Source organism: Cupressus sempervirens, chromosome 5 (genome assembly GCF_028749045.1).
Source record: "Cupressus sempervirens isolate cs-2001-9-10 chromosome 5, ASM2874904v1, whole genome shotgun sequence".
NCBI lineage: Eukaryota > Viridiplantae > Streptophyta > Pinopsida > Cupressales > Cupressaceae > Cupressus > Cupressus sempervirens.
Genome location: NC_143122.1, coordinates 133,002,302 through 133,009,898, shown reverse-complemented (window position 1 = coordinate 133,009,898; position 7,597 = coordinate 133,002,302).

The window sequence follows — 7,597 nt, the reverse complement described above, 5'->3', positions numbered from 1 at the left end:
GATATAGAGGAGACACAAAAGTTCTAGTAGGGGTAGAGGAGGAAGAACTAATTAGCAAAGAGGAAGAGGAAATTCCCAAAGGAGACTAGAAGATAATCAGCAAAATAGTGAAAGTAATAGAAGGGGTGAAAGTTCAGAAAGAGAGAATCAAGGATTTAGAGGACAAAGGAGGTCATTTAATAGAGATAGAGGTTATGAAGGTGGACAAGGTAGGGGTCATGGAAAAATCAAGTGTTACTCATGTGGGAAGCTAGGGCATACAATAGCTCAATGTCCATTGAAGAACACAAACTCCTCTAATCAAAACAAAGATAGAAGAAACCAGTTAGCAATGGCTGATGAATCTTGTTGCAGCAATAGTTACACACAAGTTGGGAGTACAACACCATTGTTTGATGGGGAAAGTATGATGTTGAGGAGTACTATGCTGAAAGTACCTTTGAAAACAGAGCCACCACAAAGAAAATCTTTGTTCAAAACTCAAGGTTAGGCATATGGAAAGTTATGGAAGATAATTGTTGACTCTGGATCAATAGAAAAAAAATAAGTCCTTAGAGATGGCTGAAAAGTGTAAACTCAAGAGGTTACACCATGTGGCTCCCCACAAAATATTATGGTTAAACAAGAACCAGAGTTTCAAAATTGGAGAACAAGCATGGGTAGAGTTTGAACTTGGAGAGTATAAGGATAAAATGTTATGTGAGATCATTCCTATGGATGCCTATCATTTGATCCTAGGAAGACCATAATAGTTTGATGTAAAGACACAAAATAATGGTGAAAAAAACACATATTTGATAGAGAAGAATGGAAAAAAATTCAAGATGGAACCTTTGCCTAATCATATGGTGAAAGACCAAGATGATAGTGCAGTCAAACTAATCAAAGGTAAAGAGTTCTTATAATTGACTAGAGAAGATTATTTCCAAGGATATGCTTTGTTTGCTAAGCCAAAAGAGGAAGTCATAAGTAAAGAACCAATACCTACAGAGATGGTAGAATTACTAAAATAATACCCTTCCATAGTTGTAGAGGAGAAGCTAGAATTTTACCACCTTTTAGAAGCATAAATCATCAGATTGACTTAGTGCCTAGTGCAACTTTTCCCAACAAGCCTGCCAACAAGCTCACACCATAGTAGAATGTAGAGCTAAGTAGATAAATTGTAGATTTTCTGAATAAAGGGTTAGTGAGGAAAATTTTGAGTCAATGTGCATGTCCATCAGTTCTAGCACCCAAGAAGGATGGAAAATGGAGGCTTTGTGTTGATTCAATGGCAATTAACAAGATCACATTCAGGTATAGGTTTTTCATGCCTAGGATTGAAGATCTAATGGATTATCTAGGGAAGTTATGTCTTTATTCTAAATTGGATTTGAGATTAGGATATCACCAAATTAGGATCAGACAAGGGGATGATTGGAAAACAACTTTTAAGACTAACGAGCGACTATATGAGTGGCTAGAAATGTCATTTGGCTTGAGCAATGCACCTGGCACATTCATGAGATAAATGAATGAAGTGTTGGTACAATTCATTGGAAAATTTGTAATAGTATATTTAGGTGATATTCTAGTTTTTAGTAGGAATAGAGAAGAGCACTTGGAGCATCTTGAAATGGTGATGAAAAAGTTGCATGAGGAGAAGTTATATATCAATTTGGAAAAATGTGTGTTCTTTAGAACTGAATTATTTTATCTTGGTTTTGTAATTTCCAAAGGATGCCTTAAAATGGATCCTAGCAAGGTAGAAGCTATTCTCAATTGGCTAAATCCTAAGGTAGCAAGGGATGTTAGAAGCTTTCATGGCCTAGCTACCTTCTATAGGAAATTCATTAGAGGTTTCAATGGTATAGTAGCTCCTATACTTGATACCATAAAAGGAAGGGTCAAATGTCAGTTTAGGTGGACTAAAATAGTAGAGAAGAGTTTTCAATTTTTCAAGAAGAAAGTTACCCACATTAATGCTACCTAGTTATGAAAAAGTGTTTATTGTGGAGTATGATGATAGCAAGTATGCCATAGTAGTTGTTCTTAGCCAAGAGAATCATCCCATTGCATTTTTTTCAAAAAATTGAATGAAGCAAAGAAAAAGTATTCTACCTATGACCTTGAATTGTACTCCATGGCTAAGCATTAAAGAAATGGAAACACTATCTCATGCCCAAAGAATTCATAGTGTATACTGATAACCATGCCCTCAATTTCCTAAATAGGCAAGATAAACTCAACCATAGACATGTTAAGTGAGTGGAGCAGATTCAAGCATTTAGATTTTCAATCAGACATAAAAAGGGAGCAACCAACAAGGTGTCAAATGCTTTGAATAGTGGGGTACTAGCAGTCCATGAAGTCAAACATAATTGCAACATCCAAATGAGTATAAAAAATAAAATAAAATACAACATCGTTCCCCATTTGTTTTGATTGTGGAGAGTCGTGCATGAAAGAGGGTGGAGAGATCTAAACATTTTTGTGCCCTTTCCCTTTCTCAGCAATTTCTTTGTCATTCCCTTGTGATCTTTGCATTTTGTTGTCATACCCTTTCTTTGCAATTTCATTGTCATGCCCTTGCTCTATGATTTCATTGTCATGCCATGCCATTGTGATATTCATGCCCTTGCTCTACAATTTCATTATCATTTTGAGCCCTTGCATTGCAATTTCATTTCCATGAAATGCCCTTGCTCTGCAATTTCATTGTCACGCCCTTTCTTTGCAACTTTCTTCAAGGGCTATGCAAATGTTCTTTTCTTTTCCTTCTAAATAGGTATCTCTTTATATTTCCTTCTAAATATGTATATCACAGAGATCTTTTTTAAGGTGCTTATTACATCTTAGCACAGAAAAAAAAATGATCCAGCTACATACCTATTCTAGAATCCAAATAATAAAACAATAAAACTCACTCAACCTGTGCCAAGTGATGTATCTCAAGGTCTTGCACAAAAATAATGTAGACCAAGAACAATGGGCAAAGTTCACAAGAAATTTTACAAAAATATATCATAGTAGATATTTTTAGAAAGAGACTAGCCATAACCTAGTTAAATGGGTCTAGCTGCTAATTAGTTAGGTTGATTAAAAATTCTTATAGAATTGTCATCAGATTAGGTACAATAAAAAAAACAATCAACTATTCCCAACTACCAGGATAAAATACAGTTTTCCAAGGTGATAAAATTACATATACAGATGCATCACTTGCATGCTAGACATGAAGTGCATTCCCTAATTTATAACAAATGGTTGGATATAAAGGTTCCATACACTAGCCCAACAATGGAAGCCAAGAATGTAACCATGCATGTATTGGCACATTCTCCCTATGTGGATCCCAAGTATCTACTATTGCTATTAATTTGGGCATCACTATATGATCCAGAATGTTATGAAGTATTGAATTCAGTAGCAACTTATCCCATGTCTCTAGAAATTGTAGCATAAGTTTAGGGTCCCTTGGTTTCCAGGATTTTGAAGAAATTATTCTCACTCCTGGAAGAATAACTTCAGTGAAGAGTTGAGTGTAAGGAGTTGAAGAAGCAAGTTCTTCTATGTAAATGCCATAATCACGAGGCTCATTCCCTTGCAAAATCCTCTACCACAATGACATTACCTCTAAACCATGCAAAGGATTTTGAAGTCGTTCCCAACCTTGAAACACTCTTATAAGAAATTAGTACTTGGGATCATCATCTTTGTGTCAATACTTGAAACACTCTTATAAGAAATTCTAGATTCAATACATGACAAATTGTACAACTTGTAGTCCTAATATTTGGACTATAAATTCTCAAAGACACTTGCAAGTGATTCCAATGTCATAGTACCTACCACAACACTTTCCTTGATTCTATCCAGTGGATCCCATAATATCCTCTATGTTGTCTAGTTGTTATTTTTGTCGTGTAGTCTCTTTCTAAAGCCGCTTCTTCTCCTCTTTCTAAAGTTGCTCCTGCTCCTCTCTCATCCCTTAGATTTTGATTATCAAACTTCTGAATATTTTCCTCTACCATATCTAGAATCAACTTCACACTATGTTTTAACTCTGGCATAGGTGTTTGATCATCGATAGTTTTAATTTTAGTATTCAAGTTTTCAAGATTGGTCAACACCCTCACTTGCAAACCTCTCATGTCAAGTACTTTGTGTACTATTTCAACACTAGGTTCTTGCTTCTGAGCTAATAGTTCTTCAGGTGCTTTTTCTTGTAAAACATCAATTTTTTTGAACAATTGTAAACTCTTAGGAGGTACATTATCATTTTCATGTATGTATGTATGTATGTACATAAATATACATATGTATATGTATATATACACACATACACACATGTCTATGTGTCTATGTCTGTATGTATGTATATAGAGAGATCTTGTGGATTGTGGAATGTGGATTATAAACAAAAAAAAAAAAAAAACATGACATTGACCATTCCCTATTTATTTTGATTGATTGTGGCAAGTTCTGCATGAATGAGGGTGGAGAGATTTGAACGAGGGTGGAGAGATATGAATGTTGTTGGGGATCAGTGGATCAGATGCATTCACATTAAATCATAATTAGATCGAGCAGATGATCTATTTATGTTTATAAAAATCAACAACTTCATATAAATCATGTTTGGTTAAGCATTAACTAAACTAATTGTATAAGGTTAATAATTGTTTATATCAACAATCATTTCATGAGTGATGGTGTAGAGCATGTTAGCTTGTGGTGACTGATTAGGGATGTACTATACATATTTCATAATTCTTTAGCACCCTAAAGTGGAAAAATACTTGTACAAAAGGGCTTAGGGTTAGGTATCTTTGATAGAATGTGTGATGCAAAAATTTCTTCTTGTGGTGGTATTGAGCTGTAAGGGATTATAGATTATAACCAGGTTGTAATCACTAGATTGTAATAATATTGGACTTGATGTTTGGTGAAGGTAGCCCAGGGTTTGGGTGAACCATGTTAAATCTTGGTGTCTTGTGTTCTCTTCTATGTGATTTATTATTTTATGATATTGGTTATATTTGCATGTAATTTTTATTTCTGTCTGTGGTTAATCCTAATAGAGCACCAAGGAACTATTGTAGATTTTGGTTTTATTTTTTGGTTTCTCACCTAATTAGGCTAGGATAAATAATTCTTGGATGAAAAATACATTCTTGTAATGAAAAGACACCTTCATCTGTGCCTAGATCACTTTTGCTAGTTGGAAAAATTTGGGTGGTTTTGAGTTTTTGGTTAAGATAGACTACGATTAGGTTTTTTTAGTTGTTCTTGAATAATTTGGAACCTTTTCCAAGTCTTAGAATTGAAAAATTGTGAAAATTGCAAAACTTGCACTTTTTGTGCAAAATTGCCAATCTGCAAAATTGTAAAAGTTGCTAAAAAATGAAACTTAGTTGAAAAGGAGTTGTAACTATTCAAAAAATAGTTATAACCATTCATGTGGATGTAGGAAGGATATATACCTCATTTGTGCGGTCACAAAGGGCATATTGTATAGATTGGGAGAAGTTGCAATAAGAAAATTTTCAGTTTTGAAGCAATTTTACTGGTTTCTTATACTTTGTTCATACTGTATGGAGTGGAAGACATGAATAGTGTTAGGATAAACCACAGACAGAAATAAAAAAATACATGCAAATATAACCAATAACAAAAAATAATAGAACACACAGAAATGAACACAAGGCACCAAGATTTAACGTGGTTCACCCAATCCCTGGGCTACGTCCACCAAACAGCAAGTCCAATCTTATTACAATCTAGTGATTACAACCTGATTACAATCCGTAATCCCTTACAGCTCAATACCGCCGCAAGAACCAATTTCGTATCACCACATATGAAAAATACCCAACCCTAAGCCCTTTTTATACAAGTATTAAACCGCTTTAGGGTTATAACATGTTGGCCATATGTCGGCCATAATATGTCGGCTACCATGTCGGCTACTTCCCAAAAATTTATGCCCCACTATTTATGAAGTATGTACAGTACTTTCCTGATCAGTCACCACAAACTAACAATCTCCCACTTGGGGACTGATCAGGCTCCACACTAAACAACAATCTCCCACTTGGAGACTGATCCTGTAGCAATACAACTACCGCATGGGGCTCCCACTGGATCAAACCACCCTGGAATCTGCTGTTCTTTTATTCACATTTAGTCTAAAAGACCAACTGAAGCTGAAGAGGAGTTCAGCTTCTCCCTTGTTACAACCTTTGTCAACATATCTGCTGGATTTTCATTGGTATGTATCTTCTCCAGCTTTAACTGTCCATCCTCCAAAACTGACCGAATGAAATGGTACCACAACTATATGTGTTTGGTCTTAGAATGCAGAGCTGAATTCTTAGCAAGATGAATGGCACTCTGACTATCTGTGAACAAATAATTATCCTTCTAAGGATGTCCCAATTCTTCCAAGAAGAACTGAAGCCATATCATCTCTTTGGCTGCCTTTGTAGCAGCAACATACTCTGCCTCTGTAGTGGAGAGAGCATTAATCTTCTGTAGCCTAGAAACCCAGCTCACAGCTGCCCCACTAACAGTAAAGACATAACCTGTAGTACTCTGCCTGGTATCAATATCCCCAGCCAAATCTGAGTCAACATAGCCCTGTAAATCAGTAGTAGAGCCCCCAAAGTGTAAACACTTATTGGATGTTCCTCTCAAATATCTGAGAATCCACTTGACAGCATTCCAATGCTCAAATCCTAGATGACTCATATACCTGCTAACGACTCCCACTGCATGTGCAATATCTGGCCTAGTGCATACCATAGCATACATCAAACTTCCTACAGCTGAAGCATAGGGTACCTTGGACATCTTATCCTCCTCTTCCTGTGTCTTGGGACACATCTCCTTAGTCAATTTCAAATGACCAGGTAAAGGTGTGCTGACAGCTTTAGCATTCTCCATAGAGAAACGTTGCAACACCTTCTCAACATAATCAGCTTGAGATAGCGTCAATGTTCTGTTCTTCCTATCTCTGCAAATCTTCATACCAAGGATTTGTTTTGCTGCCCCCAAATCCTTCATAGCAAATGCATGTGCTAATTGGCGTTTCAGCCCCTTAATATGATCCATGTTAGACCCAGCTATAAGCATATCATCAACATATAAACATAAAATAATGTAGCTATCATCATCCAACCTCTTAAAATAAACATAGTAATCTAAATGACACCTATTATATCCATGCTCATGCATAAAACTGTCAAATTTCAAATACCATTGCCGAGGTGCTTGCTTCAAGCCATATAAACTTTTCTTCAATTTGCACACTAAGTTCTCCTTACCTTTGACCTCAAAACCCTGTGGCTGAGCCATATATATTTCTTCATCCAAATCACCATGAAGAAAGGCTATTTTAACATCCATCTGCTCTAAATGCAAATCTTCAGTAGCCACAAGACTTAAAACAGTACGAATAGAAGTCATTTTAACAACAAGAGAAAATATCTCATCAAAATCAATTCCCTTTTTCTGTGCAAATCCTTTTACAACTAACCTAGCCTTAAATATTTTCTTACCTCCTTCCTCTTCTTTCAACCTGTAAACCCATTTATTCTGTAAAGCCTTTTTA